Genomic DNA, 14,477 nt, shown 5'->3' on the forward strand with positions numbered 1-14,477 from the left:
GGGTTAACGCACACACGCCCCCCGCTAAAGGGACCTCCAGTGACCCATCACTCAAGGAAACAGCCTCCTTTTGAGCTGTGGCGCTCCACCGTAGGGCCACTGGCTTCTAGGCAGAAGCTGGCGGTCGACTGTGTGCAGGAGCAGCGTGGGCGCCAGACCTGAGCGCCAAGCCGCCATTGATCATTAAACATCCATTTTGAAGCAGCGGGTGAAAGTTAACTGTCATTTTAAGCACGGGGTGGTGGCAGTGGTGGTGGTGGTGGTGGTGGCACGGGGGAGATTTCTCCCGCTCTGATGTATTTTCCTGGGAAAGGAGAGCGAGGCCGTACATCCATCCTTCAGGTTTACTTCCCAAACACATAATCATTCGTTCCAGTCATCTGTCATTTCGCCACTGAGGCGAAAATGGTTATGTTGGGTTTTACACTAAAAGGAGAAACTCATCCTGGAGCACTTTGTTAAATAAACACATCCTCTCTTTTGTATTCTTCCTCTGGCTCCCGGGGCAAAATACCAACAACCAGAGCTGTTATTTTGGGTGGGGGGGGGGCAGACGGCTCTTTAGAGCTTCGCTTTAGAATGCCAGGCTCAGTCCCTCATAATCAGGGACTCCCTCCAAGACCATTTCAGGCAACACTATCCATATCAGGAGGCGCTCTGATGCCAGGTTCTCGACTGACAGCAGCTTCAACACAGCAGAACGCATGTAGCGCTCCTCCTCAGCAGCTTTTTAATCATCCGAACAAGCCGGGCCCGGCTCGGCGGCGTGTTCTCTCCTCATCCCTCTCGCTTCTCCTCCACTCGACAAACTCGCTACACCCGCCACTGTTATCACTGCCGCCCTGTCCTCCCACACAAAACGGAGAGCCGTGTTCTCCGGGCTGCTGTCAGGAGTCGTTGCATGAGAACGCATCAAATCGCTAACAGGAGAAGATGTAGACTGGTGTGAAGTCAACAGGGGCAGAGAGCAGAATTACACTTTGGCGGAAAATGCACTGGACACAGAATGAGTAGCTGGTGCAGGAGTATTTCTCCTGTAAGCGTTTATTTGTTTGCAACACAGCCTGACAAAGGAGAAACTGCAGCCAGCATTCCCAAAATAAGACGAGAACTTCAAATCTTGGCGAGATTCCCACAATGAGCCAGAGAAGAAGTGCCGATTTTCACGTTCTAAACCAATTTTACACCCGAGAGTCGCTCCCTGCGTCTTAAAATTGTCACCTGGGATCACAGAATCGACGTTTGGAAAGATCTGGCCGAGGTTAAGTATGCCGGCAGACTCTGAAAAGTTAACGCTGGAATAACGAAATTACAAAGAACCATCCGTAAAACCAAGTCAAGCTTAATAATAACCAAACGTGACGATGCTATTTTCACCCACACAAGGAACAAATATTCTAAATACGGATCGGCTTTGTGCAGTTGTACAACCGTGGTACGAGGTTAAAAGCTAATTAACTTCCAGAGTTAGCTAAAATCAGCGCCGATAAGTCTGCTCAAAAAGCAGTTAGCAGCCGAATATTTGGTGACACATTTCAGGAGCAACCGCCCTCCGCCTCAATTATGCATCCCCCCTCTTCTCCTTCTTCGCTGTCTGTTCGTTTGTCCAACTTTTTTTGAGGCAAGCGTGTCAGAAGAATTGAACAAGACAGCTGTCAAACCCAGCCGGCGTGAGCGAAGATGGCAGGTGAAATCTTTTTTCTTCCTGCCTTTTTTTTTTTTAGCTTCTTCCTGCACTCTGGCTTCAAAACACCCACTCTTGGGTTATCGTCTCGGTGTTATTGCGTCCGAACAAAGTGGGGAAGCGGGGGGGGGGGATGAGGGCGCGGGGTCCTCTCTCCGGCAGGTTGGCTCATGTTATTACCAGCGAGAGATGACCATAAAGAGGCCGCTGACCCTTCCTGCGCTCCCAGTGGCATTTACAGTCCCTGTCAGTGGGTAATAGCACCCTCACATGCTGCATTTCCACTCCCAACATACCAACACCCTTATTCATATGCAGAGAGCCTCCTTTTGTCATTCCTCCTTTTGTGTTCTTAGGTTTGACCAGGCTGAGATTTTCCCCTTCAAATTGCAGCAGGCGTGAGGCGGCGTATCGGAAGACACAAAGACGGGAGGGGAACAGAGAGAAGACCTATCAAAATAAACACCTCCGCTCTACATTCTTTCACGCTTAAGCAACAGCTGCACAAAACAGGGAACAAACATTATCTCGGAAGAACGCCGTCGGCCGCTCGGGGCGCCGCAAACCCCCAAAGGCCTGCGAATCTGTAGAAAAAGCACGCTAACGTTGGAAGAAAGCGCCTGAAAGCCATTTTGGATGATTTGGCGTCTAGTCTTCTGCGGCCAAAGAGCCCGGTCGGAACGGCGTTTTCATCCTTATTTACGATTTCAACTCACAGCCGGAGTAAAAAGCAGATTTTGGGGGCAGCGTTTATGGGCTTAAACAGCGAGCGGGATGTTTTGCAAGAGATAAAAATCTTTTTCGACACGACCGCGTCTCAGAATGGCATCCAGATGATTTTCCACTAAGTACACGTTCGGCCGCGCGACACGACGGCTGCGCCGCATCGCCAACGCCAACACTTGCTTCTCTCTCACGCACGCACGCACGTACAAAGCCAACTGCAGAGTCCGGCATTCCCCCACCAGCAGCAGAGGCAGCAGTAACCCTTTATCAGGACAAAACTGCCTGGAAGAGGGGAGGGGGGGGTGTGGAGGCTGGCAGCTCAAGTTTTTCTCCCTCTCTCTCTCTCTCCCCACCATTGAAATGCAGACACTTTGATATGGAAATTGGCAGTTACAAAAAAAAAAAACCTGCTAGAATTCACACTAGCGTGCATTGAAACCATTTGCGCAATGTGAGATGAGATGGCACTTCCTCCCGAGACGAGGCACAGACAAATGGACCAAACCGGCAAAGTCTGGGGTGGGCGAGAGAGGGGAGCGAGGGTGGAGGGGCTGGAGGGAGGGGAGGCGGCAGCACATTTGCCGCCCCTCGCCCCTCACCCGTGTGCATTCCCACTGTCCCAGCACTTGTTATGGAAAGCAGGAGGACCCACAGCTGAAACCAGGGATGTTTCAAGGTGCGACGTCCACATTCAGCAGCAAAACGTCCACCTGACGGGAACAAAACAGCCATTCCGGAGCCACTGACGGGCACGCTGTAGCAATTTTACCCTGTCTGAGGCATGATGGGCACGGCTGCGGTCAAAATAGTCTGACTTCTGTGGTGAAGAGGACATGTCTCACACAGCTTACATAATATTGCAGGGTTTTTCTGTTATTCGGCCCTGAGCAGACGGATCATGGGGTTCACTTTTATGTTGAAAAAGCTGATTTTGAAGAATCCCCATCTATGCGTCCCTGTTACATAAGGTGCAGAGGAGCCCTTAAATTGTCTGACTGCTTTATATAATGTTGCACTGCCCCGATGAGCTGACATTTACAGTATGGATTTGTGCGTAAATGTGATTTAACCTCCATGTTCCTGCACACGGCAGCCTCTCGAGCTTTGCTGTAGTCTTTTTCGGCCCTGGTTCTAAAAGCTTCACGTGAGAGTAAAATATGCCTCCTAAAAGACTGTGTGTGTGTGTGTGTGTGTGTGTGTCTCCAATCATCACACATGACTGGCTGGGGTCTGTGAATTATACATGCCCTGTGAAATGATCTTATTTTATAGCCGCAAAATGGAGAGGTAAATGGAGACCGAACCCGACATCTCTGCACTCAGCTGCCGGTGCCCTGAACAGGGTGGAGATGGTTGTGTGAGATGTTTGTGCACCATATTATCAAGCTTATTAACATCACAGCACATCATGTCAATCAGCCCCTGGTATGTCTCTGTCTTTGTCTGCGTCCTGCTTTTGTTTTATCAACTAAGAGGAAATAAGAGACTTTGAACGCAACGTTTTTCCCACGTTAATGCTGAGATTTCATTAAATGCTATTTTTGGATAAATCAGCCCACACTGGGGTCAAAGGAGCAGATCCAACTTCATCAGAAATGAGCGTGTGGAGGATCCGCGCACACACGGGCTCCAGAATAACACCGTGCTACGGGCTACATGTATTGATCTGATCAGAACGGATTCAAACTCCCGGAGGAGCCCGTGGGCCCGTTTTCTGACATTTCCCTCTTGCCATCCTGGCAGGCTAAGTAAACGGCATTGATTCTGAGACGCATAACCCAGCATCCCCCCCAGAAAGACCGAAAAACATCCGCTTTTAAGCGCTACTTACCGGGTGCGCCGTGCCAAAATATGGATCCCGGCGTGGAGCGTGGATTTCAAACCAGGAGACCCTCTCTTCTCCTCTCCTCTTCTCGACTCCGCTTTCTTTTCTTTTTTTTTTTTTAAAAAAAGGCCCTCAGAAACTCAGCAGCGGGTCGCACAAAGACAGCCGGGCTCCGCTCCACTTTCTTCTTCACTGTGGACTAGAGGGGCTTTCCAGGAGAAGCGATGTGCTCGGGCCAGTACGTCCGGGACCGGACAGATATCTCCATGACGAAGGATCTGTTTAAAAGTGGAGGTGGTTACTTCCCTCCTTCACCTCCTCCGCCTCCTCTGCTGCGCGCACACGGGCTCCTTCCGAGGGGAGCGCCGCCGCTAGACTGCATGAAAATGGGATCACTTCAAGGAGACGAGATGCGCCCGAGTCTCGCTGCTCGAACTCTGATCACGTCTTCCAGGCTGTCAAGTCTGTCTCAAAGTGCCCCCCCTCCTCCTCTTGACTGATACGGCCCGAGAGCGAACGGCGTGACTTCTCCTTCAGCCTGGCGTTCGGTGCGCTCTCTGCGCCTTTCCTCCGCGCTTCCTCCACACGCCGCGCAGACAGTCGGAGCTTCACCCGGACTGGAGGCAGACCAACAAGGCGAGGGGAAGCGGACGGCACCGGTCCTCCTGCTGCAGCTGGCGGAGCCAGGCGGGGAGCAAAACGCGGAGCGGAGCGCCGCCTAGACACGGAGCGGATCCTGACGCGAATGACGACGACGCGCGTTTCGGCTCATCTTCACGCCTCGTCTCGTGCGCGCTCAGGTGCCACGCAAGCGTCAGTGCGCCAAGATGTTTCTGCCACCTCCAGTGACCTTAACCGACGCGCCTCTGCCTTTTATTGAAGCAAAAACAACCAGATTCGAGTAAAGAAATATATTATTTTGTGCAGGCAAGTGGTTTAACATTGTAACAACAGGATGCAAGTAAAACCACTTCAGGTTCTGATGATAAACAGCCTTGAATGATTATTTCCTCAAAGCACGCACGTCTCCCAGAGGTCAAACAATAGGAGCTTAAATTTATTGAAAAGATGGAAACTATTTCAATGCCAAAGAAGCAGGACATACCAGTGGTTTTAATCATTTGGGACACATAAATGGCCAGTTCTGGAATCTGTTTTGTTTGAGATCTGCAGGCACGAACTGAAACTGACACACACACACACACACGACTGAATCAGGTGTAGCGTATTTACTGAAGGTTGGCAGTGGAAACCCAGCAATTCAGTAGAAAAAGGTCCACAGCGAGGGTGAAACAGGCTCGGCGAGACAGGCAGGATGAGAGCTGCAAACAGAGACCAGGCACACAAGGTACGAGAACAGGAGTCACGAGGAGCTTTGAGCCGGGCTCTTCCCACCCAGGGACGTGTGGACGTCTCTAAAACAGGAGGCAGGTGAAGGTGATTGTGAGGAGATGAGTCGCAGGTGTGCGGAGGGAACATGGGAGCCACCCGGGAAGCAGTGGCGCCCATCCTGGGAAGAGACAAACAGGGAAGAGACTGAGACACAGAAGGGAGGAGGACACTAGAGAGGACTCCTAACACACAGCGTATTTTAGTTTAGTTTACTTAAGAGAGCTCATGTTAATGTTAATGCTAATGCTTCATCTGTGACAGTCTTTCTCCACGTGGCCACTGTCATTCTGTCATTTCTGGCCCGGTTGGAAGTCAGCGTTCCCGATCCCGGCTTCATCTAACAGCCGTCACATTAAACGCTTAATAAGACGTTTTTATCAGTTGAAGAGACCGAGGCTGAGTGGCAGAAATAGTGAAAAGAGCTCAAACATGATTCACAGCTGCGTTACAGCCACTTGTTCTTCCTTCCATTATCTTTATGTGTCCACATGTGTTTTTATTAAAATAGCTTGTATGTAACATATTACCCAATGTTACAACGATGCTTTGTTTTGACTGAATAGGATTAATCCCCGAACGTTTTTTGTTTTTTTTTGCTGTTTGGTTCCGCTCTGCCTCGTTCATGGAAGCAGGTCACGTTCCTTGTGTTAGTTACAGCGGAGAGAGGACAAATTAAATCCCGATTTTACAGACCACAACGGCAACAGGCCCGGCACCCCCAAAAAACATGCGACTCTAAGTGAGCTGGATGGGAACGATTGAGCTTTGTTGATGAAATTACTCTTCAAAGCTGAAAGTCAATTATGGATTTTACAGTGAGCTGCAAGACATTAGCATTAAATTGCCATTTGCAAGCAAATCTGATGTAATCTTATTGTCAGAGTGGACGGACGCGCTTGTGCTGCGTGGAAAACATTTTCCACCTTTAAAAAAAAGACACGAACGTTCGCCATCGTGTTCTGATTTATTCCGTCGCCGACAGAAGCCTCGGCCCGTCACAGATGTGGAATTCTCTACCCGCGTCCCCTCGGGCGCCACGCTGAGTCTCTGCGCTGGCGGCCTTCTTCCCAGGCCTGAAGGGTCTCACTCATCGCTCCTCATCGCTCCTCATCTCTCCTCATCGCTCCTCATCTCTCCTCATCTCTTCTCATCTCTCCTCATCTCTTCTCATCTCTCCTCATCTCTCCTCATCTCTACTCATCTCTCCTCATCTCTCCTAATCTCTCCTCATCTCTCCTCATCTATCCTCATCTCTCCTTATCTCTACTCATTTCTCCTCATCTCTACTCATCTCTCCTCATCTCTCCTCCTCTCTCCTCATCTCCCCTCATCTCTACTCATCTCTCCTCATCTCCCCTCATCTCTCCTCATCTCCCCTCATCTCTCCTCATCTCCCCTCATCTCTCCTCATCTCCCCTCATCTCTCCTCCTCTCTCCTCATCTCTACTCATCGCTCCTCATCTCTCCTCATCTCTTCTCATCTCTCCTCATCTCTTCTCATCTCTCCTCATCTCTCCTCATCTCTCCTCATCTCTACTCATTTCTCCTCATCTCTCCTCATCTCTTCTCATCTCTCCTCATCTCTTCTCATCTCTCCTCATCTCTCCTCATCTCTACTCATTTCTCCTCATCTCTCCTCATCTCTCCTCATCTATCCTCATCTCTCCTTATCTCTACTCATTTCTCCTCATCTCTACTCATCTCTCCTCATCTCTCCTCCTCTCTCCTCATCTCCCCTCATCTCTACTCATCTATCCTCATCTCCCCTCATCTCTCCTCATCTCCCCTCATCTCTCCTCATCTCCCCTCATCTCTCCTCATCTCCCCTCATCTCTCCTCCTCTCTCCTCATCTCTACTCATCGCTCCTCATCTCTCCTCATCTCTTCTCATCTCTCCTCATCTCTTCTCATCTCTCCTCATCTCTCCTCATCTCTCCTCATCTCTACTCATTTCTCCTCATCTCTTCTCATCTCTCCTCATCTCTTCTCATCTCTCCTCATCTCTCCTCATCTCTCCTCATCTCTACTCATTTCTCCTCATCTCTCCTCATCTCTACTCATTTCTCCTCATCTCTCCTCATCTCTCCTCATCTCTCCTTATCTCTACTCATTTCTCCTCATCTCTCCTCATCTCTCCTCATCTCCCCTCATCTCTCCTCCTCTCTCCTCATCTCCCCTCATCTCTACTCATCTCTCCTCATCTCTACTCATCTCTCCTCATCTCTCCTCCTCTCTCCTCATCTCCCCTCATCTCTCCTCATCTCTTTTGCTCTCTCGCCGCACTCCTCCCATTTTTGGAGCCGTACTTTTCAGCGCTGTAATCAAATTACACAGGACGACCTTAGAATAAACACAGCATCACAAAGGTTTAATGCCCCACCTTTAATTCCCCTTCCGCTCATGAACTGAAGCGTGGAGCGGGTCCGTGGGCCCGCGGGTGGATTCAATAACGCCAGTCCCCTGGACGCACTGGGAGAACTGGGAATTTGGGTCCAGTTCAGCAGGTGGAGAGCAGGAAGGTTGCATGTTTTCTCAAGTTTGACTGAGCAAGTCAGAGCGGGGCAGTTGCCACTGATCCGATGGCACACGGTCGCATTTAGACAAAAAAGGGCTTGTTTCTTTTTTCTTCTGCCGTTTAAATCTCTATTTCATTCGGAGCGGCCCAGGGGAGCGAGCTGCCGCTGTTTTATTCATTGTGGCCGATATGTAAACACACGCCGCCGGCCCAGTGCTGTTTTCCTTCATTTTTCAGATCTGATGAAGTTGTCAGAAAATACTTTGGTTTTCCTTTTTGTGCCTGTCGTTCCCGACGGCTGCCCGCGCTCGGAACCTGCTGACTGGTAGAAACGCTGAGAAAGATCTAAATTACAGGTCATCAAATCCCCTTTGTTGAAACACACATTCTTCCTCCTTCCTGGGCTTTTTGTCCCAACTTCCTCCCCGTATTTGACTGGTTTCCAGTTCTCCCCCCACCAGTGTGTAAATATGTGCTCTCTGTGGGGGAGCCTGAGCAACTCCATCTGCAACCCAATGACATCCACAGATGCACAACAGAAACAAGCAGAGCAGAGTGAAACGCTGCGTTGGTGCAGGAGACGGAGGAATAACGTCAAAGGTGAGGGAAGGCGTGCGCTCTAAAGAATCAAGGAGTTCAATAGAAATGAATGTTTTCGCGGTAAGCTTTTCCGTGGTCGATGCCGTGCTTCCGCCCCAAAGATGGATGCCGACGCCCCCGACGGGTTTTTGATTGCGTCCGCCGGTTCCGTTTCAGCAGAACTTCGTGTGGTTGATGGGACGCGGAGCCGGGAATGTTCTCTAAACACGTCCCGAGTCATTATTGTGCGGTCTCACATCAAACGCTGCAAATTCAAAGGCGGCCTCAAACCTTGAAAGGAAAAGCCGTTTAATGAAGAAAAGAGGGAATCAAAGGATCTCTGCTAATTTTGTGGAGACTTTCCGCAGAGTTTAGCTGACGCTCTTGTTCCGTGAGGACGGAACACTGTTCTTTCTGTGCTGAAGGAGAGGAGCATCCGCTCCCTAGCTTATTGCGTTAGCGTCGCTATTCATCGCCCTGAAATCACAGGGCAGCATGGGAAAGGGCGGAGACCACGGTGCCTTTTTAGAACAGCGGCTCCCTCGATAACAGGCTCAATTATAGGCCTGAACCACAAATGAACTCCAGCATTCACGATAAGACAATAACTTAATTCAGTGAAGATCGGGGGGATTGATTTGCACCGTTTATTCTATTAATCTTCTCCAGCTCTTTCTCCAGCCTTTCCTTCCCAAGCCGCCCCTGTTCCCTCTTCCCGATGAGGTTCGCTTGTCACTTGGGGTCCGTACATCTATCATCACTGCCTTCTTCTGCTGTTTATTTTATCTAATGTCTGTTTGGTTAGCTTCCAACTGTTTCCCCCAGCGTGGAGTCTCGTGATCTCAGCTCAGTCGTTTTCCACCACAGAGTCCCTCTGAAGGTGGTTTTGATCCCAGATCTTCCAGTTAAGATTTGGCAGAACTGTTCCCGGTGCAGGACGCCAGCCGCCTTTTTGAGCGGCCTGCATCTCACACCGCCCCCCCCCCCCCCGGTTTGAACTGATCTGGGTCAGGGGTGCGTCTGCCCAGGCTGGACCTGGGTCCCCGTCTGCTGAGGTAGACCCAGGCTTCTGTTGCTCTCCTGTGGAGCACATTAGGATTCCTCCATGTCGCCCCCATCCTCCCACAGCGTCGCCACCTCTTCTTCGTTATCCTTAGCAGGCCGTCATGTGACTCACTAACCATCTTCCTCTTGTTCACGGTGACCTTTCGTGGACCCGCCCGGCGCAGGTGTGTGGTTATGACCGACCTTCTCCTGGAATCTTCCCCTTTTCTCCTCGTCTTTCCGAGACCATCCAACCGCACGTAGCGCAGCCAATTATGAATTCGGAGCTGGAAGTCGCTCAAGCTCCAAACGGCACCTTATGTCATCCCGTCTAGACGTTCTAGAGTCCACCCACCTGAGATTTGAGACCTGACAGGATCGCTGGGAGCGTATTGACCGTGCCTCTCTACAATAGATCAAATGTGACAAGAATCAGGGGTGCAGGGTTGTCTGGTTTTCGGAGCCGTGCGCCTCACGGAAGGCTGCCTTTCCTCCACAGAACACCTATAAAATGCTCTTATTAGAAGTGCTCCATCAATACGTGTACAGTCTCAATACTGTCCCTGCTTCAGTGGCCTTCAAAGAAAGTTCGGCTGACAAAAAGCATCTAAGCCTGCGCTTAAGTGTGTGACGTGTGTGGAGCACTCGGCAACATTTGTTTTAATTTAAAGTGCCGCTTCTCTGTGGTTGTGCCATGACTCTTTGCTCCCTTTCACACGGAGAGTGAAACTGAAAAATGAAAACATAGGCTAATTGCTCCAGTGTGAGAAGAGAGTGTAAAAGATAAATTTCCTTTTTTTTTTGGAGGGGGAAGGGGGGGGGACTCGGGGAACATAATGAATCCATTCAGGGGAAGTTTATTTTCACTCAGCTGAGCTGTTCATTTTCTGAGCGTTCCTTAAGAAAACAAAAGACAGCCAAGTGTGCAAGGACACGTTAATACAATGTATTAGGACAGAGTGTGACATCGTTATGGAAGGCAGGAAATAGGTCGTCCTCACTTTTGAGTGAGAAGGAATACTGCCACTCAAGCAGGAGTTCTAGGAGCGCCTCTATTTTTAGTCGGCTCAGACACCAAACGGTTCAACTGCAACACAGACGCAAGAAATTATAGGATCCTCCACCAGGATTCAGGTTTAAATTGCAAAGCAGCTCGCAAGGAATTAAACAAAATGTGTGAAAATAGGAGCCGGATGGCTGCTCTGACAGCTTCACCTCCTCCGGCTCCATTCATTCATTCAAGTCCTTGTAGCTGCTCACCATCCTGCATAGTACATCTCTATAATGGCGAGAAACGAAACTTGTATTAATAAAACACCAAAATGAAACATTTCTCAGGGTGCGGCTATTCTGAATGTGACGAATGAAGCTGTTTCACCTCAACATTCCAGCTTTTCCAGTTCTCCCCCACCAGCTTTAATCTGAACAGAGATTTAATCAGGTTTACGGCCTCTCAGGAATGTTTGTTTTGACTCATAAGTTAATGCTGTTGATATTTTCCTTAAGTCTGAGTTATTCCGTGGTCATCAGAGGTACTATATAATTAATGTGTGTGTGTGTGTGTGTGTGTGTGTGTGTGTGTGTGTGTGTCCAACTGAAGCCAGATGTTTCTTAGAACGCTCTCTAACATGTACATTTAACATGCAGACCCAGCTCACCTAAACGTTGGCTAACCTGATGCTAACGCGCCTGATGTTTGCCGAGCCTCCATCTGCATCCGCTCACACCCAAACGTGAACTTATTATTTATGCTGTAGTGGCGCATGTGTGCTCACGTGTCTTCTACCCAGCCCTGTCGCGACAGGTCAGTGAATCCTGGTCTGTTTTCAGCGTCCGACCAACGACGTGCGCTTGGAAACCATCAGTAGAGGCCAGCTGATGGATGTGCTCTGTCTTACTAAAGAAATAAATGAAATGAAGTTAATATAGATCTGTATCTTTAAAGTCTCACGCGATCACTTCTGCAATAACACACTCATCATCAATCATGATCCGGTGCGATTGCTGCTGGTTTCCATCACTGAAATTATTCACAGCAAAATGGGTTGGAGGGAGCGGGGGGGGGGGGGGGGGGGGGGGGGTGTTATGGCAACCAGGTCTGTGGGGATAATTAGAAATATTTAGTATGTACCACATATATCATGTCACGGGCATTCCTGAGCCAATAACTTTCGATTATACTTCATATCTGGATTTTTTTTAACGCTCACTCCTACAGAAGCAGCACCATCGTCCTAAAATCCGTCTTTGTGCACGAAAGCGTACGTTTATGTCGGGTAACCCGGGCCAGAACCGAAAAGAAGCCAGAAAATTCCCTCAGCGCGTCAAAGGAGAAGGCTCTCCACCTGAACCGCCTGATCGATCCCAGCGAAAATGCGAAAAAACCCCTTTGTGTAAATAACAACATGTGACACGTGTCTCAAGAGCACTCGGTCGCCGGAGACCAGAGTCTATTCACGGGCTGATAATCGGGCTGTTTCTGATCCAGGGGCAGAGCGGCGGTGGGAGTTCAGCTTTCAGGCGCCGGGTGCTGTAAATGCTGCCTGTTGGCGTCTGGTGGCGAGCTGGTGGAAAAGGCTGCGCCAGGGACGGAGACAGTTGGAGGATATTGATTTAATGACTGGCATTTGTCGGCCTCACCGCTCAAAACGTGAAAATAGAAGGGGGGGGTGGCTGTAAACACTCCATCTCTGTGGCCTCCATATTGGTTTACGTGACGTCACTCTGGAAATTGCTGGTATCGCACGTCTGAATAACTTGAAACCCTTCGGGTTCGGCTGAGGGATGTGAAGGGAGCTACTTCCTGTAAGATGGGGAGGCCGTCGTGACGAGCGCGTCAATCCGAGCCCGTGTCAAACACGTTTGGCACGACTCAAGAGCCGGTTTCAGATGGTTTTTATCTTGGGACCAAACAGGAAGCGAGCAGTGGGAAGAATAACACAAAGCTGATCAAGGCTGCAGTCAGACTCTCATTGTTCCTCAGCGTTGCGGTTTGACTCCTGCCTTTCATGTGGGACTGCTCCAGTTTTCCTGCCTCGTCTCGCCCATGCGTGCCACGTGTGGCAGTCATCCGAGGCATCGCTCTGGCGGTATTCTCAGCAGAAGCCCTCGGATTTTACACGCGGCGGCCTCGTAAAGGACGGGAGACTGAGAGACAATGATGAAACGGTCGTATTAAAAGCATTAACCCCTCTTCAGGCGCCGGCCTGTCTGACACGCTCCCAGATTGATTCTTAATTGGGTTTGTATGGACCCTGGAACGGCCGTTGATGAGCACAGGCTAAAGTGGACGTCCGCGGCTTCGATTCTCCTTTGCAGAGCGAGGCGTCCTCCTGTTCTTGCAAAGTAAAAGCGTAGAGAAACGGCTAATCTGCACATCTTGAAAACTGATGCTAAAGAATGATCCATCATCCCGGGCAGAGCAGAACAAAGCCAGGGACTCGAAGGGATGCCATTACTCATCAGACGTCCCTACCAGTTGGCATTAACCAGCTGTGTAGCACCACGGCTTTTTGGGAAACTTGTTTTGGTAGCAATAAATCACTGGGAGTTACTGCGGAATGCCATCCATTCCTCTGGCAACCGCTCGAGTCTTGGAAAAGACGGGTTAAAAACTGAGAAAAGAGGGACAGAGGGGGCTTGAATGTGCCCCCCCCCCGTCACCAGCTTCCCTTTGAAGAGGAAGAGACGGAGGTTTTCCCCACCTCCGCTTGTGAATATTTTCACCCCCGGTCAGAGAAGAGGCTTGTTACCAGAGCAAGCAGACATAATGGAGAGCCGTGCTGCAAATCTCTGCTCAAGCTGAGGGGAGAATTAAAGCTCGTCTGCAGTCTGGTCTGGGTTTCAGACCGGAGGGGTTCTGCTGACACCCCGGCGTATCCTCAGTGGCTCCACCAACGTTAACGCAACGACGTAATGAAAAATCCACCATCATCGTAATGCATCATGTGGAGTAATCTCTTTTTTAATGAATGTGCAGTGGAGTTCTGTTGGGTCGGGAAATAATGGACCAGGGACCTCTTGGACTTGGGCTTCAGCTGGAAATCTTCTTATTAATGAAAAAGATTCAACTAAAAGTTAAATATTAAGTGCAATTATAAAAGAGCACCTGCAAAGTATTGCAAATGAATTTTTATCATATTCACACTTTAAGGTTTTGTTCTCTATTATTCATTATTTAAAATATAGCTTTAGAACGCGTGGATCACGTTTCATAAAATGTTCATGTCCTTCGTTAAACATGGTACAGGGAGAAGAAAATGGCTGCTGCTGCTGCTTCTCCCACTTCTTATTATTATAAATGTATTCATTTAATAAGTTAGTTAAGAAGTTAATAAGAATGCTGCATAAATACACCCAGTGTGAGCCCGTGCTGCTCTGCTAGTTCCTCTTTTACCTCTTTTACCACGACTCCCTCCCGCGTCCAGGCTGGCAGTTCTGAAATCTATTATTAAAGAAAATTCCTTCTCTTCTGTGATTGAAAACGCTGATAAGCAGTGAAATGGTGCATTCATTTGCACCACTTGTGTCACCAAGAGACGGTAAATTTCGGCAATCGCCAATCAGCCATTGTAAAAAATGAATAAATCAACTGCTATAACGTCAAATATTCACTTTTCATCCATGAGTTTTGAATATATATTGTAATAAATGGGGTTCGGAAAATGCAAAACACAAAATAAATTTACCAAATCAGCCCGAATGAAATAACC

General features: G+C 49.2%; 1 protein-coding gene across 1 annotated transcript in view; it reads right to left on the reverse strand.

Annotated features, from left to right (window-relative positions):
* Positions 1–4,966, reverse strand: part of LOC101070153 (adhesion G protein-coupled receptor L2-like) — a 67,706-nt gene extending 62,740 nt beyond the window's left edge. Inside the window, 1 exon segment of the mRNA XM_029831049.1 lies at positions 4,242–4,966. The gene's annotated coding sequence lies outside the window, so the exon portion shown is untranslated.
* Positions 4,967–14,477: the final 9,511 nt, after the last annotated feature.

Source organism: Takifugu rubripes, chromosome 22 (genome assembly GCF_901000725.2).
Source record: "Takifugu rubripes chromosome 22, fTakRub1.2, whole genome shotgun sequence".
NCBI classification, from domain to species: Eukaryota; Metazoa; Chordata; class Actinopteri; order Tetraodontiformes; family Tetraodontidae; genus Takifugu; species Takifugu rubripes.